At 39.5% G+C, this 21,571-nt stretch overlaps 1 long non-coding RNA gene across 1 annotated transcript; it reads right to left on the reverse strand.

Moving 5' to 3' along the window:
- Positions 1 to 17,256: 17,256 nt before the first annotated feature.
- LOC122015985 lies at positions 17,257 to 17,695 on the reverse strand. Its single transcript, XR_006121033.1, has 3 exons — positions 17,683 to 17,695; positions 17,431 to 17,578; positions 17,257 to 17,302 (listed from the first exon to the last, which is right to left on the reverse strand). It is a non-coding gene; the product is annotated as an uncharacterized LOC122015985 (long non-coding RNA).
- Positions 17,696 to 21,571: the final 3,876 nt, after the last annotated feature.

The following is a 21,571-nucleotide window of genomic DNA, read 5'->3' on the forward strand; positions in this document are numbered from 1 at the left end:
ATGTCTTGGAGAGTTTCAAACCTTTAGAAATCCACAAAACCCAACTTCCAGTTGAAATTTCAGACCAACAGCTGAAAATCAGACACTGGCACACACTGATCGGTCCCCAGACCGATCAGGAACCCCATGGATCGGTCCCCGGACCGATCCAGCCACTGAAATCAGAATTTCTGATTTCCCCTTCCGGAAATTCAGAAACTCCTAATAAATTCCAGAAAATTCCAAAAATCGTGAAATTTTGAGGATACATTCCTCATAACATACACTATCATGGAAAAATAGTTTTCTATGAAAATAGTTTTCATTTTTCAATCTTGATACAAAATTCAAAAGCTTTGAAATAGTTCAAAGTTAAGTCAACTTTGTATCACAATGTTCAATGATGAATGCTATCACTATGAAAGCTTCATCAAGGTTTTTCAAATCAATTTTAAAATTCTTTTAAAACCATTTGAATTTAGGACCATAATCTTAGGGCTAAATGTACATGACTTGTACACAAGCTTTCCCTATGATCCTTCATTTCTTGAATTAGGCTCATCTAGGTACAAGACCTATGTACCTTGATCCTAACTCATGATCCTAATATCTCACACACATCTAAAGTGTATCAAACACATCCAAGTCAATTTTGATGTGAGATATGGGTTTAGGTTATCTTAGACTAAGTTCTCATGCATTTTCTAAACATCAATTTGATCTCAATATCAAATTATATGCTTGTCCTTAAATCAATTTTATTGATTATAATGCAAGAGATGATGACATGGCATATAATGATATCATAAGTAAAAACATGTGCCAATGTCATGATGTCATGGCATAAAGTTTGAAACTAAACTAACACATGACATATAATAACCTAAGCATTATCATGGCATTTCAAATGATCATAAATTAAATATGATGTCATGACATGGCATATGGCAAACAACCATGGTAAGTTAACACAAATAAAATACCTAGATTATCTATCTAAGTATCCTTAATCACTTAGCTAACTTAAATTCTAATCCTAGATTGCCCAAAGTGCTCCAAGAAAATGTCAAAATCCAAATTGACATTTCTTGATCTCTTGTTTGATTTATACCATTTAAAATTCTACAAGAGTAGCACTTCTAAGTTAAGGCCCGGATTGCCTTGATTACCTAAGAGAATATCAAAATCCCAATTTGATATTTCTCTAGGTTTTCAAATTGTGTCAATTTAAAGTAAGATTAATATATTCTCACTTTGGCACAACTTACTCTTCCAAGGAGTGAATGACAAAGATTATTCCATTTCATTTTCAAAGGTTCCCAAAAACCTTAAAAATGCTCCTTGAGTGTCAATTTCCTCAAAGTTAGGTTAACTACCCTTCTTATTGGAGTTGACACTCTCTAACCCATCTATGGGGTAGAGAAAATGCTCCTAGGAACCCAATACCTATTAGAGCTCATTGGGTTCACTAAATATTCACTAGGGATGACTTCCCTAGCAACCCTCCTAATGACCCTCTTAGGCTTTAAGGCCTTGGTCATTTGGGTCTCATCAAGGTCAACTATAGGGGTGACTTCCCTTGTGACCTTGGTGGTGGTCTTCCTAGTCCTAGATTTTGTTCCATAATCGAATGGAACATTATGGTAAGTGGGCTTGACCAATTGGGACTTAGGTTTGTGACCCAAACCTTTCTTGTCCTTGGGCTTTGAAATTTGACCCTTAAACCCTAGAGATGACTTCTCCAAGTTCTTAAGAGCCTTTTCCAAAGTATCAAGTCTTGACCTCAAGACTTGATTCTCCTTCTCTAATACCTCAATTTGTGATTTTTCTTTTGTCTTTGAGGCATTCCTAGGCATGTGTCTAGTTGATTTGGGATTCCTACCTAGGTTCTCCTTAACCTTAGATGAGATAATTCTAGGGTTGGCATTCCTAGTAGTATCCCTATCTAGGTTGACATGTTTAGCACCTAAGCACATGTGTTGATTTCTAGTGTTAACATGCTCATCATTATTTGCAATAGCAATAAAACTACTAGCATGTTTCTTATTTGAATTGCAATAGTATGCCTTAAAAGGTACCTTAGGGTTTGCCTTAGCTCCCCCTATCGATGTGCATCCCTTGTCCTTGTGAGGTTGCCTCCCCCTTGGACAATGGCTCCTATAGTGTCCCCTTCGCTTGCATTGGAAGCACACTACGTGCTCCTTGCCTTTGCGTATCGGGACTCCTGCTTTCTTGACCTTTGGTGCCGGTGGAGTCTTTCTTACCCTCTTTGGACACTTACTCTTGTAGTGCCCAAATCCCCTACACTCAAAACACATTATATGCAATTTACTTGAAATTAACATGTTTGAGTTACCTAGGTTTGAAGATGGATGAATGCTTTTTCCTTCATCCCTTCCGGAGGTAGATGCTTCTTCTTCTTGCTCTAATCTTGAAGAAGTGCTCTCATCCTCTTCTTCCTTAGATGTTGAGTAACCCTCAACTTCTAATTCCTCTCCTCCATGGTGTGAGCTACTTAGCTCACTTGACTCCTCTTCATGGCTTGAAGTGGAGCTCTCCTCATGGAACTTGGCCAAGTTGTTCCACAATTCCTTGGCGTTGTTGTACCTATCTATCTTGCACAAAACATTATTAGGTAACGCAAATTCAATAATTTTTGTTACCTCGTCATTGATTTCGGATTGTCGGATTTGCTCTTTCGTCCACTCCTTCTTCTTGATAGGTTTTCCTTCCTCATCCATCGGAGGGGAAAACCCTTCTTGTACACAAAACCAATTTAACATATTAGTCCTAAGAAAATACATCATCCTTACCCTCCAATACGTGAAGTTGTCGTGAGACTCGTAGAAGGGTTGAATCGTGATATCTTCTCCATAGAGATCCATCTCTAGCCCGTGCTCCCCCGGGTGTTGATCCGTCGAAGAGCGGCCTCGCTCTGATACCACTTGTTAGGATCTCTTCGTACGGCTAGAGAGGGGGTGTGAATAGCCGACCCCAATCTTTCGCGTTTCTTCCTACGATTAGGTTAGTTGCAGCGGAAATACAAGGAAGAAACTAAGAAGAAGAAAGCAAACCTCAAACGCAAGGATGTAACGAGGTTCGGAGATGAACTCCTACTCCTCGGCGTGTCCGTGAGGTGGACGAGCCCTATCAATCCGTCGGTGGATGAGCCCCCGGAAAACCGGCTAATACAATATACTCCTTGTGGGTGGAGAAACCTCGCCACAAACGTTTGCAACAGCAAACAAAGAGTACAAGAACAAAGAGTAAGCAAGAAATACAATAAGAATACACAAGCACTCTACCAATCTTGCTTTCTCGTCGACTGGAGTCCGGATGAAGCGGCGGCTGCAAAAACTCTAACCAGTCGAAGAGTCGAGGAAGCTCACGCGAAGCTTTGGACGAGCTCAACAAAACTCAAGCACAGCAACAGGAAGGAGGAAGAAGAGTTATCGCACGGAAGATGCCCTCGACCCTTTTATACTTGCGAAGAAGGCGGCGAGAAAACTGGCGTTGCGTCGCAGCTAGAACCTGATCGATGCGAGGCCGTCGGGGAGAAAATCGTCAGCGATCGATGCGTGGACCGATCGAGTGTCTGATCGGTCCACAGACCGATCGGCGCTTTCTCCCGAACTCCGCTATCGTGCTTTGATCGGTCGTGGGGACCGATCAGGCCTGTCTGGTCGGTCCCGGACCTATCGAAGGCTTCACGAGAGTTGCCCAACTCTGTGGAATCTGATCGGTCTGGACCGATCCCACCTCAGCGTCCCGATCGGTCCGGGGACCGATCGAGGCTCCATCTTGATCGGTCCCCGGACCGATCGGTAAGCCAGAACCATGATCGCCTTGTTGGTTATCGATCGGTCACCGGGCCGTCGGATACTAACCGTATCCAGATCGATGCGGCCGATCGAGCTAATTTTGCCCAAACCAAGTCCCAAGTCTCCCAAGCCAACATCCGGTCAACCTTGACTGTTGGTATATCATGCTTAGCATCCGGTCACTCCCTTGACTGCTAAGACTCTCCACCAGTGTCCGGTCAATCCCTTACCTACTTGGACTTTTCCACACCAAGTCGTCCACGATCCATCTGGATTTTCCTCTTCGTGCCAAGTATCCGATCACTCTCTTGACCTACTTGGACTTTCCAACACCAGAAGTCCGATCATCCCCGATCCATCTGGATTTTCCCTTGCCTGGTTTCACTCACCAGAACTTTCCTCACTGCCTAACATCCCAGGTAGGACTTTCCCACTTCCTGGCTTCACTCACCGGGACTTTCCACCTGCCTAACATCCCAGTTAGGACTTTCCCACTGCCTGGCTCCACTCACCAGGACTTTCCACACAGTTAGGACTTTCCCACTGCCTGGCTCCACTCACCAGGACTTTCCACACTGCCTAACATCCCAGTTAGGACTTTCCCACGTGCCAAGCTCCCTGCTTGGACTTTTCCAGTGCCAAGTCTCCATACTTGGACTTTTCCCGTGCCAAGCTCCCTGCTTGGACTTTTCCGTTGCCAAGTCTCCATACTTGGACTTTTTCCCGAATCAGGTCAACCAGGTCAACCTTGACCTACGGTTGCACCAATAATCTCCCAAACATCTATTCTTGTCCCATATCAAGAATAGAACTCTCTCACGAGTGTCAAACATCAACATGCAACTCAACTCGGTCAATCTTGACCTAAAGTTGCATCAACAATCTTCCCAAGTCAAACATCAAAATACAACTCGAGTCAAGTCAACTCGAGTCGGGTCAACCAGGTCAACCTTGACCTAAGGTTGCACCAACAGTAGTAATATCTATTGCAACCGGGATGAATGACATGTTTATTTTTCGCAAACTGCCAGCAACTATTTTTCACCAAACAGAGCTCCTGTGCGTGAACAAAACTCGTGAACTCCCTCCCTAAACTTGCGATCACCCTCACGCGAACTTAAACCCGCAACCTCCCTCACGCGAACCCTAGAATCATGTGTTCCTCCCCTCCCTCCACCGAACTTCTCTGCTCTAACCCTAAACTCGCAACCTCCTCCTCAGGCTCCCTCGATAAAATTTCTCTGCTGCACGCCAACCTAAACTCTGTCTCCGTTGAACATCTCTAGCGAAGCCCTCTTCGCGAACGTCTCTAGCAAATTGAACATCTTCGTCAGGTGTATATTCGTGTGAAAAGTGAGGGGTTCGTGGAAAATTATGATTTGTGGATTTTTCATGGAGAGGATTCATTATCATTGAAAACTGCAAGAGATTTAGATGATGATGTTTCAAAAATCCATGAAAATATTAATGAATTATTACCGGATACGATAATTAAATAATAAATATTATTAAAGAAATAAATTTATAATTAAAAAAAAAATTAGAGATTTTTAGAGATTTAAATAAAGTTACTAAAACATGTCTTGAAAGAAATCTTATTTGAATAATAATTAAATTGGAATTAATTGACTCCATTAAATTATTTAAATCTACGTATGTATATAATTTAGATAATGAAAACTAAGTTCCATACCCTAATTCCTCTCCTGATTTCCCTTTCTCCCTCAACGCCACTATTCGTCCTTCTCTCTCGCGCGCGCGAACTCACCACACCGCCCCTATCGTCGACGTTGCTGCCCTTGCAGCGCCACTGATTGCCGTCTCCGGTCGTCACCCAACCCAAGTAGTCGTAGGCTGTGTCCTAGCTTCCTTTTGTCGCACCGCCACCGTCCCTTCCTCCTCGAGCCAATACCGCCGACCGTGGTGTGAGCGTCGTTGCCGACCCCTCTTCGCCCACGAGCGAGAGCTGCCAGCCTCCCTTGTGTGATGCCCTCTCTCCCTCTTGCGTGGCACTCATCACGCCTTCGAAGTCGCCAATGCCCGATCTCCCGACAAAGCCGTCGTCACCGCTTCGCCTACCTCCATCCTTTTTACCATCACGGAAGGGGGCTATGGACGACTGTTTTGGATTGTCATCGGAGAGCCGAGACACTGTAGGAAGGAAAGCTGCCACCATCTCATGACGCGCCACTTGACATTGCCATCGCCTCCCCACAACCGACCTCCTTAGAAGTCTACGGGCGTCAACTTCACATCATCAAATCTGTCGTAGCCAAATCACCCGCAATGCAGTTGCCCGGTCGACCACAGTGAGCCACCACCATAGAGGAAGGAAGTCGGCTGTCTAATTTGGGTAACAAATCCCTTAACCTAATTTTTGTTGACCTATGTTATCTCTGATTAGAAGTTGGAATTTGGTTGTAGTATATTGATTTGGGTAAATCTGGATTGATCAGTGGGTTAAGGACAAACTTATTATCCAATTGATCATGTTGATGAATTTGGTATATTTTCATCATGAAAGATTGCTATGATTTAGTTGCTTGAAGGTAGCTTTAACTAATGTTCTCTTGGAGTTGTCATCACCTGCTACTTTTCAATCCATCTATGAACTAAATTTTATCCTTCAACAATAAGAGTAGCTCTAAAATTTTGAACTATCCCTTTCTTTTATCCACATGTTATGTATAGAACTTATTTTTATTTTTTTTCACTGGTTGAACTCTTATATTGTTTATTTGAAAAAAAATGCATATGAATGAGCTATACCTATTTACAACGATTCAATCATGCATGTGTTTGGATATAATACAGGTTTTTTTTTTAAATGTTTTGAATGAATTCTAACAATTCAATATGTAATGCAAGACCTCATAATCATAGAAAAGCATTTCATTTTGACTATGGAAATTACCCATTTGCTGCAATTTGATGCTTGAGGTTTAGTTCTTCCTGATGTGGCTTTGTTGATAGCTATTTATTATTGCTATTGACTTTGCAAGTTTGATGCTCAATTATATATTTTTTGCTCTGAATTATGATAAGTTTAGCATCCAATTGCAAATTGATAGCATGGGAGATTACTTGGACTAGTAACATGTGAGTCTTTCGTTGTGTTTGTATATGTTTTACCTCTCGCTTTTCGCTAACACCCATTTCACTTCTATTTCCTTTATTTTCTAGAATTTCTAAGACCAATGTGCTTTCACATGCATTTTTCTAATATAATAGTACTTAGTTTATCATTTTTTATATGGTTGGTTCCTAGTTGTGCTATGAGGTTTGGTACATCTTTGCAGTTGAGCACAAAGGTTATTTTCCAATTGAAGGTTGGTGGTTGGATAAGATGTGTTTAGATATATTGTCAGTTGAGCACAAAGGTTATTACTTTTGCTATATGATCAAATCTCTATTCTTAATTTTATTGTCCACATTATGATGCTTTTCTTGTAGGCGGCAAGCATTTTGGATAGCTAAGCAGCCGTTATAGTTGGGAATGGGAATGAGTGTTACATTTTGGATACTTATGTGTTTTTTTTTAAGGCAAGCAAAGAGTTTGTATTGTTGGCTTTTTGTAAATGTATAGTTGTCTTTTTTGAGGGATTCATGAAGGTATTAATTGGTGGCTTTTGTATAGTGCTTTAGTTGACTATATATTTGTAGAGGTCAGTTGCTGGATTTTTGTAAAATTCTTAAGCAGAATATAATGTGGTACAACTTTTGAAATATAATGATCATATTTTGAATAATCTATTTTATACAAATGTGTTTGATTGAATAATAAAATTGTATTATCAATAATATATTGATGAAAAAATAAGTGTTACTATTAATGGGTAAACGTGTTACATTTCAAAAATAAAACACAAATATAAGTGTTGCATATGAATCAATAAGTGATGCGTTTAAGAGGTGAAAGTTTTAATAAAAAGTGTTGCATTTAATGAAAAAAGTGTTGCATTATTGGGTTAAAAAAATTATAAAAATTGTTGCTATTAATAGTCAAAAGTGTTGCAATTGTTTAAGAGTAACAAAAGAATAAGTGTTACTGTTGGAAGAAAAAAGTGTCGCATATAGAGAAGTGTTGCCTTTGCTATATATCACGACAGTTCAAAAAAGTGTAGTATAAAATGACAAGACAGTTCAAAAAAGTATTGTATAAAATGACAAAAGTGTTGCATTATATCTAATATGACATGACTTGATAAGATAGAATGAAAAGCGTTATCTTAGGTATAATGCAACATTTATATGGCCAAAAACAACACTTTAGGGGTGATGTCTTAGCCTCAATTTGTAGTAGTGTCCCAATCCGTCTCGAGGAAATTCTTTATTTTCACCATCCAAAAGGTGATGCCCCATAAGCTTTCTCCTTCGAATTTTGGCGGTTCTATCAAGCCGGTCATCCTTGCCTCCTTGGTGGTTAGTCCAATGAAGAGTGTCCTTGCTCTGATACCACTTGTAGGGGTCTTGTGGCCAGTTAGAGGGAGGTTGGATAGACGACACCCCCAATTAATCTCTTCCTAGGTATGTTAGCTTGCGCAGCGGAATAATACACAACAAACACAAATACGAAAGCTAAAGACTAAAGGAAAGAACAAACAAACAAACTGACACGTCGATTTACGTGGTTCAGAGATAAGGCTCCTACTCCATGACTATCCATAAGGTAGATGATCCCTATCCGTCGGTGGATTACTCCCCGGAAGACCTTCGGCTAACTCACGTAGCTCCTTGTAGGTGGAGAAACCTCACCACAACTATCACAAGAACTTTTGAGAAGTTAGGGCACTGGTAAACTACTAATAGGGGTTAACCACCTCTATTTCGTCAGCCTTAACCAAGCTCCAAAACCTTAGTTATATAGGCCACAGTTTGGAAAACCCCTCCTACCAGTCGACTGCCCTCTGTGGAGATTTGACTATTACATCTCAACGACTCGATACCAGTCAACTGGTAAAAGTACCAGTCGATTGCTCCACACTGGTCGAGTGAACAGAAGCATTCTGTTCGCTTCCAGTCGACTACACCAGTAGACTGATGTAACTACCAGTCGTCTGATACCTGAGTACAATCTCTCAGCACTCGAACCCTCACCCTTACGACTCACTTGACTCTTCGTTGCAGCTTTGACCTCTTGCCTTCAAGCCTACTTCCTTTGGCTCTCGTCCCTCTGATGCACCCAAGCTCGTGGCTCATCCTAATGTCATCCTTCACATATGCCTTGAAGTTGCTTCCCTCTGCCCTTATCCTTGCTGCCTTGTCCACGATCCCTCGGATTCTCCAACCTTCACCAGACCCGAAGTTATCAACTTGAGTCATATGTGTATCTTGCAAACCTGCACACTCATATACACATATCAAATACAAGAATGAATTTAACTTAAACCCTTTGTCCAAACACCAAAACACATGGTCACACGAACCATCGGGATTGCTCTAACACCTTTTAGATATTGAAGCAATCGATGAACTGCATCAATGTGAGACTGTTAAGGTTCTTGCATAAATTGACTAAGAGTATTAATTGAAAATAAAATTTCTAGTCTTGTGATGGTTAAGTAGATTAACTTTCCTATCAATTGTCAATAATATGTCGGATCTTTGAGTAAGTCGCCATTATTTGAGGTGAGATTCAAGGATTGTTCCATGGGAAACTTAGCAGGTTTCGCACCAAGTAATCTCGTTTCTTGAAAGAGACTGAGTGTGTATTTGCGTTGGTTGATGAAAATGCCCATTTTAGAAAGAGCTACTTCAATTCCAAGGAAATATTTTAACATTCCAAGGTCCTTCAATTTGAAGCAAGATGCAAGAAAAGTCTTCACATTATTGATGGCCTTTTGATCATTCCCTGCTATAATCATATCATCAACATATAGTAAGATGATTGTAAAAGAGTCTCCACACACTTGTGTGGAGAGTGAGTAATCGGCCCGTGATTGTTGGAAACTAAACTTGGTAATGGTAGAAAGAAACTTTTGAAACCATGATCTTGAGGCCTATTTTAATCCTTAAAGGGATTTGTGAAATCGATATACAAGTGACTCCCCCTGTGGACGAAAACCAAGGGATAGTTGCATATAGACTTTTTCGGTAAGGTCATCATGTAAAAATGCATTTTGAACATCCATTTGGTGAAGAGCCCAGCCATAAACAGAGGCAATAGCTAGTATGCGTCGAAGAGTGGTGAGTTTTGCAACTGGAGCGAATGTTTCATTGTAATCAATACCTTCTCGTTGGGTGTATGCTTTGACGACCAGACGAACTTTATATCTTTCAACAGTACCATTAGAGTTGTATTTGATCTTGTATACCCATTTGCATCCAATGGGGTGATGACCTGCGGGAAGGGGGGCATGCCTTCTCATATGTTTCTAGCTCGACCAAGTGAGCACTACAACAAAAACCCTCATAGACATCGGTTTTCCACCGCTGTCTATTACATTTTCGACCGATGTCTATGAAGGCGATGTAAAAGGTCTGCCATTTTAGACATCGGGTTAAAACCGGTGTAGTATCTCCTAATGACATTGGGTGTAAAACCGATATAATATTATATGTTAATAACACCAGTTTTGACAGCGGTATACGACCGATGTAATAGTAGTTAATGACATCGGTTTTGTAGCGGTGGAAAATCGATGTAATATCAGTATTGTTTAACGACACAAATTCGATTTCCGAAACAGTGAAAAATCGACAATATCCAAGAAAATACACAAATATTCACAAATTAGACATAACACCAGTTTTGACAGCGGTATACGACCGATGTAATATTAGTTAATGACATCGGTTTTGTAGCGGTGGAAAATCGATGTAATATCAGTATTGTTTAACGACACAAATTCGATTTCCGAAACACTGAAAAATCGACAATATCCAAGAAAATACACAAATATTCACAAATTACACAAATATTCTTCTTCCAACAGTATCCATAAAATACACAAATATTCACAAATTACACAAATATTCTTCTTACAACAGTATCCATAAAATATACAAATATTCTTTTTACAACATCAAAAGCTAATAGATTCCAAATATCATAAGCTTTTGCTATCATTATGAAACCTGGAAGCATGAATAACTTTTGCAGTGAGAACTACCTCATCCTTCTCACCAGCCAACACTTTAGCCAATGCATTTACTTCATCAACTTTTGGAGACACAAAAGCAAGCCCTTGATCTCAGTATCCAGTTTAATTTGTCTCGTTGACAAGGTTGACAGCCGTGTACACGAAGTTGAGACAACAAGCTTATCTGCATACAAACATTAAATAATATCAGCTACATTTTGAAGAAAAACAAGAATTAGAAAGAAAGAAAAGGCATTACACCAATACGACCTTTTCCAACAATGGCCTCGAGACTCACAAGTGTGCTGAGAGAGGATGCAAAATCATTTGCCCAAATGTTCCTTCCATCAACAACTCCGACAATAAGATATTTGCCAGCGGGGAAGCTACTAGATTACAAAGTGGAACAAACAATCATAAAGATGTACTTTTTATTATTTATATAGATATCAATTACAAGTGATAGACTCCACTGGATCACACACTTAAAAGATATATTTCACGGATAAAAACTTATAGACTGAAGAGTTTGTGATCTCAAATCCTTCTTTGGTAAAGTGGCTTGCCCAAAAAAAATGATATATTTCACCATGCAAGTATATCTCATTTGTTGACCTGGAAAATATAGAAAGTTTTTACATGCTAGGACCAAACGAGTAGATACCTCTATAGATCGATCTTAATGTTAAATTAGCACTAGCACAGTGATTGCTAATAATTGACCCGGTCCCCGGGAAATGTAGAAAGCTAGTAAGAAAATTGAATTTCCCCACAATCACCAAGATATCTCATTTCCAACACATGTTTACTCAAAATAGAATGCAAAGAAATTACTAGTACACAAGCAAAATAATGACACAGTAAACACATTTGATGGATGAAAGTGTGAATCTGACACCTCAGATTTTTCTATCACTCCATTTTAATGATAAGATGCATGGTAAGAAATAGCTACTTGATTCACTCAAAATCTACGAGAGTCACTTCATGGCTAGCAATTCCACTGGACCAAAACTAAGCAACAGTCAACTCCATTACAAAACCACCTTTAACAAGAAAAGTAAATGATTTAATTGAAGGAAATACTCCCCATTTCCTAGGGGGATCGAGTCAAACTCCACCGAAGTTATTGACCAGATCGAGTCAAACTCGATCTGAACGTTGGGGGATAGAGTTTTATCCCCCCAGGGCGCCCGGAACCCTCCGGGGCGCCCGGAACCCTCCGGGGCGCCCGGAACCCTCCGGGGCGCTCGGACCGAAGTTGTTGACCAGATCGAGTCAAACTCGATCTGAATATTGGGGGATAAAGTTTTATCCCCCCAGGGCGCCCGGAACCCCTTCGGGGCGCCCCGACCAGTGCTATAAATATAGCACTGGTTTGCACAGACCATTTAACTCACTTGTAATCAATTCTTTCTGTGCTTTCAGTTGTGTTCTTTTCATTTGTGCTGTCAACGTTGTAAAGAGGCTTCTCCGCCCAGAGGAGATCATAGTGCGCTTACTTTCCTTGGATTAGCAATCCTCTGATTGCAAACCAAGTAAATATCTAGTGTATGATTTCTTTACTTAGTCTCTGCTTTTTATTACAAGTGTTTATGATATAGTTGAAATCCAAGAAAGGTTCGAGTTTTATTTTGTAGGGCAATTCACCCCTCCCCTCTTGCCGGCCTCCAAAGGGACCAACAAGTGGTATCAGAGCAAGGCGCTTCAGGAGGACTAACTGCCGATCGAAGCAACAAGATGGCCGGACCAAGCATCGTCCCACCAAAATTCGAGGGGAACCTCGCAGACGGGAAGCGTCGTATGGAGGTATTCCTAAGAACTGATTTCGAAATTCGGTTTATAATGAAGTATGATTTTTTAGCTCCGACGAATCAAGATGGAAAAGAAAAAGAAGAGAGCAATTGGACAAAGAAGGAGCAGAGTGAATCTGTAGCAAATAGCAGTGCGGAATATCACCTGCTGAGTGTGTTACCACCTCAAGAGGTCAACCGCATCGGAAGCTATTCATCTGCTAAAGAACTCTGGGAGAAGTTCCTGGAACTCCATGAAGGCACGTCTGAAGCGAAGCTCGCTAGAAGAGACATCCTCCGGAACAAGTTGATGAACATTCGTCTGGAAAAAGGTGAGAAGGTAGCCAATCTACACGCAAAGGTAAAAGAACTGATTACTGATCTCGAGAACCTTGGAGAAACGGTAACAAATCGGGACAGCATACGCTATGCACTCAACGCGTTTCCCAGAACTCCGGAGTGGACGTCAATCATCGACGCCTACTACATCTCAAAGGACCTGGAGGTAAGTACATTAGAGGAATGTTTTTCTACCCTTGAATTACACGAAACTAGATGTGCAGAGATATCAAAGGACACAACCCAGACTATGGCACTGAACGCAACCAACAAGGATGAACCCGAGTCAGACTCCGAAGATGATCAAGAAGCGTACATGGTAAGAAACTTTAAAAAGTTTTTTAGATCTAATAAATTTAAAATGCAGAATAAAAAGAATCAAAAGGTAGAAGAAAGGTACGGTGCTACCAGTGTCAGAATGAGGGACACCTAAGGGAAGACTGCCCAGAACTCAAGAAGGTCAAAGTGAAGACACCCAAGAAACACAACCTAAAAGCAACTTGGGACGACACTTCTTCATCCGAATCAGAAGCTCAATAATATGCCGGGATAGCACTGATGGCAAGCTACGAAGGACAAAGTACATCAGAACCCAGCATCGATGAAGGGGGAGCGACCTCAGATGGAAGTAGCGAAGCAGGGGAGATTCAAGCTTCAAGTCTGATATGGTAAGTGAGGTATGCCTCTTACCCCCTGATGAACTTTACTTTGGTATCAAAGCTATGACTAAATCCATGTATAAATTAGAAAATAAAAATGTCAAATTAGAAAATGAAATTTTAGAAACAAAAAGAATTTTGGCAAAATCATGTCTTATAGAGAATTTTGAAAAATTGAAAATTGAAAATGAAAAACTAAAAGAAGAAATAAAAATATTGAAAAAAATCCAATGGTTCAAATATTTCTACTTTTAGAAATTATAGATGTTTAAATTGGTATTATAGATTTCATCAAAGTCAAATTAGAAATATATAAAAAATCTATGTACCTAGGAAATACTTGGTTAATCCTGTAGGTAGGAACCTCTACTGGGTTCCAAAAACCTGTTTAATTTAAAATTAAAATTAGACTTAGCATTTTCAGCAAGGAAATTAAACAACTAATTTCATTATGAGGCTTTGTCTAAGGAAGTGGTTGTTGCTCCAATAACCAAGAAGGCCTAGTGCCTCGCCACGACCTGGAAGCCAAGTATCGAAATGAAAAGTTTAATTGACTATCTGAAAAAGCATTAATTTAAATTACTTAATGCTTTAAAAGAGTTATTCAATTTGTGTTAGAAAATATTTAATTTTTTTTTACTTGACTTAGAATTTTTTTTTGAAATTGTTTATGAAAGTTAACTTGGAATTTTTTTTTGCATTAAGATTTAAAAAATAAATAAATAAATAAATAAATAATATATATATATATATAGTTTGACTAAGAATTTTTCATGATAATATTGCCTTATAATTTCTCTCAAAATTGACTTAGAATTGTTTCTTATGAATATTAACTTAGATTTTTTATTAGAAATTTTTTTTGGGAATGTTGAAATGAGTTTCAGACTTAAGATTTTTTTTAACACTTATGACTGTTTTTATCTGAAAAATATTTTACTTAAATTTTTCTCGAAAGAAAAATTCTGAAGAGTGTCTTTACTTAGACATTTTTAAATATTTTACACTTAAAGTTTTTTTGAATTTACCTTAGACTTGTTTATAACCCCAATTTTTATGTGATCAAAGGGAGAGAAGTATGTTAAGTCTAGGGGGAGGTAATATATTTTTTTTTCAATTGAAAAATATTTGGACTTATTTGAATATAAATTGTTTTTATTGCATATGTTTACCCTAACTTAACTTGAGTTGCTCACATCAAAAAGGGGGAGATTATTGGAACCCCAAGGTGTTTTGATGTGATCAAACAAGCTAAGTTAGGTCCTGCGTTTGTTTAACCCTTGTGTCTAAGTGTGCAGGAGCTTAGGAACACAGGAAGTCGAGCGGAAGACGCGGCTAGCGAGAAGGACGGCACGGGAGAGAGCCGACGGGCTCGGTGCGTCTGAGGGACAAGGTGACCGCGGAAGAGTACACCGGTGGACGAGAAGAACGTGCGCGGCGTTCGAGAGATGAGAAACCGGGAAGGAAGGCTGCTCGAGGAGAAGGCCGGAACATGAGTTCGGGTGAGCCCTATTCCGGATGGCCGAGATCACCCAAGCTAGTGGAGCCGGAACAGAAGACCTGGACCGAGATGAGCTGAACCGAAGCGGAGCGACCGAACGGAAAAAGTCAACCAGAGTTGACTTTTGGGGTCTGGGGCGCCCGGACCGAAGTTGTTGACCAGATCGAGTCAAACTCGATCTGAACGTTGGGGGATAAAGTTTTATCCCCCCAGGGCGCCCCGACCAGTGCTATAAATGTAGCATTGGTTTGCACAGATCATTTAACTCACTTGTAATCAATTCTTTCTGCGCTTTCAGTTGTGTTCTTTTCATTTGTGCTGTCAACGTTGTAAAGAGGCTTCTCCGCCCAGAGGAGATCATAGTGCGCTTACTTTCCTTGGATTAGCAATCCTCTGATTGCAAACCAAGTAAATCTCTGGTGTATGATTTCTTTACTTAGTCTCTACTTTTTATTACAAGTGTTTATGATATAGTTGAAATCCGAGAAAGGTTCAAGTTTTATTTTGTAGGGCAATTCACCCCTCCCCTCTTGCCGGCCTCCAAAGGGACCAACAAAGAGAATGAAAACTGGTGAACAAGTTGTAAAGAAGAAATCTGTTGGGGGAAAATATGGTAACAACGAACTAATACTAGAAAATAGGTTAGAAGTGTTTGTCATATCACAAATTCCCAGGTGTAGTAGCCATGGAGGCTCAGAAGTATGAAGTGCGGTCATTTTGTGAAGTGTATGCAATCTTCTTGGGAGAAAAATATGCTTTATTACTAAGTAGAAATGAAACAATTAAAAAGAATAGCTAGAAACAAGTAAAATTAGATTATAACTAAATTTAGATAGAAATATACTGGAAATATAAAGGTAAACAAATCTATTGGAAGTGGTCCAACTTTACATGACAGTAAAAGACCATTAACTATTTGCTCAAAATACCCAATGAAGGGCCAAGCATGTACATCTTTTTCAGAAATAATATGCAAAGCAGCAACTATCTCGTGTGCTCAACTAGAAAGAGGTGGGGCTATACAATGAGCAAGCTTTAGCATAGTCTCAAATGTTGCATCTCTAACAATTGATGAGTGTAGTAATGGATCAACATATTTCACCTACAGCAGATTGTTTGAGGATGAGAAATAAAATGGCCAAACTGAATCTTTGTTGCAACAAATGTTTAGCTAGTAACTAAAAAATACAGTTACTAATGACCATTAATTCAATCAATAGATTTTGAAAAAAAAATAAAAACTTCCACAGTACATTTAAGCAATCTTGAAGTAGGAAGGCAAAAAAAAAGTAAGACATATTCAATGACTTACCCGTGGAGGTAGCTGACCATGAGTAAATATTGGATTAGCAATAGCCATCTGACCAAGAGTCCTAAGCATAACTGGGATATTTTAACCCTGTGACAGAGAGTTGTTTCCTACTTTCCTCTTTCAACAACAATTAACTTAGTATGACAAACAAAATTTGCACTTCATCATTATACCAATAAATAAACTATGAGTCATTCATGAATCATCACCTAAACCCTAAACTGTATTAGGAACTATTTAGATGGATTCAGAAATTAACAAAATCATAATTAACTTGGTCATGAATCGATTTAATAAGAAGGTCAAAAGAAAATACTCACTTAATGATCAAAGCCTTTAAGTTGTATATGTAGAGTGTCTAAGAAGCCCATCACACAAATCCTGTAGAAACAACAACAAAAAGAGGTAAATTTATAAACCAGAAAACATGGCATATCAGTGAAAAGAATTAGCATAGACATAAAAGAAACTTGATAGTTCAAGGAATATATAAAACCAACTTAGCAACAGGAAATAACAACTCCTCAATCTAGCAAACAAAAATGATAAAATCAATTCAGGATAGTGTTTGAGGAAAGTCATTAAACACATTGCATGCATCAATTAATTAATACTTGCAATCAAGAGATCAAGAAGATGAAACTGTCGAAGATGAGGAAGGACTTTAGTAGTGACGATGGATAAAATGAGGCACACATCACATAGTGGTTGTGCCTTGTCAATATAGAAATGCTGATGGTGTTGAGGGAATTTGATGTCCAATTGCATGTTACACAGCTCAAGACACATGGCATATTGTTGGCAAGCAAGGATTCTCTGCGTATAAGTTTGAAATTCCAGTTTTTAATAAGCTATGAGAATATTATATCATTTTCGTTAATGGCAGGCACCATCATTGTTTACTGTGTTAAAATTAATGTCTGCCTTTGAAGAAACTCCTTCACCTGCTTCAAGCAACCAATTCTTTGTTCAGTCTGCTTAACCACAACATTTGCAAGGAGACTCTGCTCGAGTTTGGATGAGACAGTTCCTAAATGGTCGACTATTGCCACAACTGCTTCACATATGTAGCTCTTTGTCCCCTCCAAAATCCTAATTTTACACTAATGCACATCAACCTCCCGAAATTGTTTGTTGATACAGGGAAAAGAAAAGAAAAGAAAAGAAAGGAAAGGAAGAAGAAATTAATAGCTCACATCTTCTTCTGCTAGGCTAAGGAAAATGCACGCTCATAATGTTCTGCCACATGGTGAAGCTGAGACCACAGGTCTTTCAGCTCCTGCAACGAGAAATTAGTAGCAAAAACAATTAATTTAGCAGGAAAAAAATAGAGATGTTGTAAGACCAGCAAAGCGTTGTGGAAGCTCTCCTCCTCTCTCCCATTCTCTTCATACTGTGTGGATGGAGATTTAGGCAATGGCATTACGGAGCTGGCTGTTGCTCTGGAGTGCTCCACGTCTTTGCCTTCCTCCATAGATGTGCACAGAGGTGGAAGAAGAGTGGCTGCGTGGGGAACTGAGGATTGAGTGCTTTGAGAGTCGAGGGAGGTACAAGATGGAGGACAAGAAGAAGACAAAAATTGTAGAATCCCGTGAGTACTCCGCTCTTCCTGGCAGCGGATTGACCGGAGTCAACCGCACGTTGACTACTCTTCTTGTTGTAGGCGATCGCCCCTTGGATCGAGGTCTCCTCATCATAGCTTGCGCTGCTGTTCTGCCTCAGCATGGACTTACCGCCGCTGAACTCGCTGGAGAAGGAAGATGACTTGGAAGAAGCGGTGGAGGACTTGCTCCAGCTCTCGTCTTCCGCCATGTTTGGATTTTGATGGCGTCTCGAGGTTTTTGGGCCTTCCAATTTGTCATTTGTGGGTCGAGATCTGTGGAACAGGGATTTGAAATAAGATCTGGAAGCTTTGACTTTGAGGCTGAGAGTGGCCTCCTTTAGCTTCTTGGCCCATGATTTCTTAGGGTTGAGCTCGGCGAAGCTGTCCTGGAAGTAGTCCTCTTCCTCAGGATTGAGCTCACCGCCACTGTGAAGGCTGGCAAGGACCCAGGGACGTTTGCTGTGGAAGCTCACACTCTTCACCCGGTTGCTCTTCGTCTCGAATTTGGTCAGCATATCTGCCAGATCAAAAACATAGCATACAAACGCAAATCAAAATGGAGGAAGAGGGGGTGCACACCGGAAAACAGATCTAGGGCTCGAATCCGAAGCCGGATCTATAGAAGCTTCTTCTGACCAGGAATTTAAGAACTGGATCTCGAGACTAGATCGCTGCTGACGGGGATCTGGAGGGGAGACGACAAAATTGAAGGGGTAGCCCGATGACCGGAGACGGACACAGAGACGGAGAGAGGAAGCAAGGACGTCGTGTGTTGATCCTAATCGGGAGAGGAAGGGGCGTCGATCTAGGAAGGGGAAGAGGGAGATGAGGTTGAGAGAGATGGTCGAAGGTTTAGGTTTAGGTTTATGCTGAGAGAGATGGTCGGAGGAAGGGAGGCGATATAGGTTTAGGTTTGGAGGGAACTTCACAGTGTTGCAAATTTTGGCTGGTGGGAATATTAAAATATTTTATTTTGGTTCATTAACACCGGGTTTTAAAAACCGCTGTTAAAATCGGTGTCTATTGACGAAAAAAAGGCGCTCATAGACATCGTCTAAAAAACCGATGTCTATGAGCGAAAATCTGCGCTCACAGACACCGGTTTTTTGAAAAACCGGTGTAAAATACTCAAAGACATCGGTTTTTTGCTTAAAACCGTTGTTGTTCCACCGATATCTATGAGAGTTTTTGTTGTAGTGGAGAAACATTATAGATGAAAGCACGATGAGAAGGAGAAAGATTATAATATGATATATACCTTGATAGTGGGTGTTGAGTGCTTGATTTAACCAGAAGAAACGAAATAGTGGCTGGCAGAGTATGGTTGACTTGATAATCTCAAAGGTGGGATAGTCGGCTAGGTCTAGTAGATCTTCGGAGTATTGATACTGGTTGTGGAAAAGGTTCATTTAGCGGATGTGATTGTTCCAATATGTTTGGGTGTGTGTAGGCATGATGTAGGGTTTGAGGTCAATGAGGCTATCAGTAGGATTATTGACATCTTGTATAGGTTGAGTCATTAAAAGTATCTCTATGTCGTTATCGACAAGCTTTGGCAAAATTGATACATCGATTTGGTCATCATCATATGACGTGGTTGAGTATGGAAAAATATTTTCATAAAATATGACATCTCGAGAAGTAATATTTTTCTGTCAATCAAATCATAAAGAAGATACCCTTTTTGCCTTGGAGGATATCCAAGAAAAATACAACGTCGTACACGAGCATCGAATTTGTAGGTGGATTATAGATTTATGGCAAAACAAAGACAACCATAAACTCGTAAGTGAGAATTGTTGGGATGTATACTATAAGCCTAGCTTTTGTATGAACATCTATTTTTGAGATATTTTGAAATGATAATCACTTTGGTCAAATGTTTGCATTTTATATTTATATATATGTCAATGCAGTTGTCCATTTAATTTATATTGTAGATAACATGGTGTGTGGTGCGACACAGAAGATCATGTTATCGGTTCCTTATAAGTTATAAATAGTAGCTCATAACCAAGATGGATTGGAACAAACCATTAGAATGGTTGTAGTGCAATTTGATATTAGTTTGTCTCGACTATAAAATTACACTAGTACACTATGTGTGTATTGAGCTGGACCATTTGAGATTGTTCGATTTATACTAATTGCATAAAAGTGTTGGTTGCTACTCGGAAAGCCTAATAGTTCCACTGTACAAAAATTTTGTACAAAGGTCTGAACCTTTTCCTAGCTACCATGTGTTCTTTTAAATTAAACTTGGATCGCCTGCGGAACTTAACACGTTTGATCCAAAGTTTAATTTATTTATTCTTTTAGGTTTAGACTTGGATCTCCTGTGGAACTTAACACTTTCCATCCAAATCACCTAGGTTATTAATTCTATTAAATATTAATTTCCAAAATTGACTTCCAGGACTGCATGGCGAGGCACATGGCCTTCTTGGATATGGGAACAACCATCACCGCCTAGACAAAGCCTTTTAAAGAAAGCTAATATTTAATTTCCTTAAATAAATTTAGGTCAACCGAAAAGAACAATCAAATCACAAGGAAAAGAAAAACAAAAGAACACAATCATCGAAAACAAATTCGAAATACTAGAATCGCATGCCTCTTGTATTTGGTATTTTTACATGGAGATAAAACTAACATGATGCGGAAAACTATATTAGTTATACCTTCCTTTGTGAACTTTTAATGACCTCTTGATCTTATACCGTATTCCTCTTCTAATCCCGGATGTTGTGTGGGCAACGATCTTCCGAGATGAGAACCACCAAGCACCTTCTTCTTCCTTGCAAGTTTCGGCCATCAAAACTTCTCCTTGGATGAAGAGGTTCGGCCACCACCACCATGCTTCAAGGGATGCTAGAAACAAAGCTTTCTTTCTCTCCTTCTTCTTCTTCTTCTCTAAACTTGATCCGGCCACCATATGAATCTCCACAAGAAGGATGAGGTTCGGCCATCAAAGAGAAGAGAGGAGGAGAGGATGGCCGGCCACACCAAGGAAGAAAAAGAGGGAGAAAAATAGAATAGAGTTCTAATCATGAAGGCACCTCTACCCCCTCTTTTATAATCCTTGGTCTTGGCAAATAAGAAAATTTTAATAAAAAAAACTTCCTTAATTCCTTTGCCATGAAAATAAATTTAATTGATATAAAATCAATTTCTCTTTTATTAATCAACATGGCCGGCCATAATAATCTAAGCAATGGAAATTTAATTCAATCAAGAATTAAAACCTTCCTAATTTGTTTCCGGAAATAAAATTTCTCTAATAATTTTTATCCCTTCATGATTGGTTTATAAAAAGGAAATTTAATAAATTAAAATCTTTCTTTTAAACATGTGGATAAAAAGAAAGTTATCTCTAAAAATTAAAATCTCTTTTAATCTACAAATAAGGAAAGATATCAAATCTTTTCTTAATCTCTTGTAGAAACTTATAAAAGAGAATATTTAATTTTTAAACTCTCTTT

The sequence above is a fragment of the Zingiber officinale genome, chromosome 1B (assembly GCF_018446385.1).
Source record: "Zingiber officinale cultivar Zhangliang chromosome 1B, Zo_v1.1, whole genome shotgun sequence".
In the NCBI taxonomy this organism is placed as follows: Eukaryota; Viridiplantae; Streptophyta; class Magnoliopsida; order Zingiberales; family Zingiberaceae; genus Zingiber; species Zingiber officinale.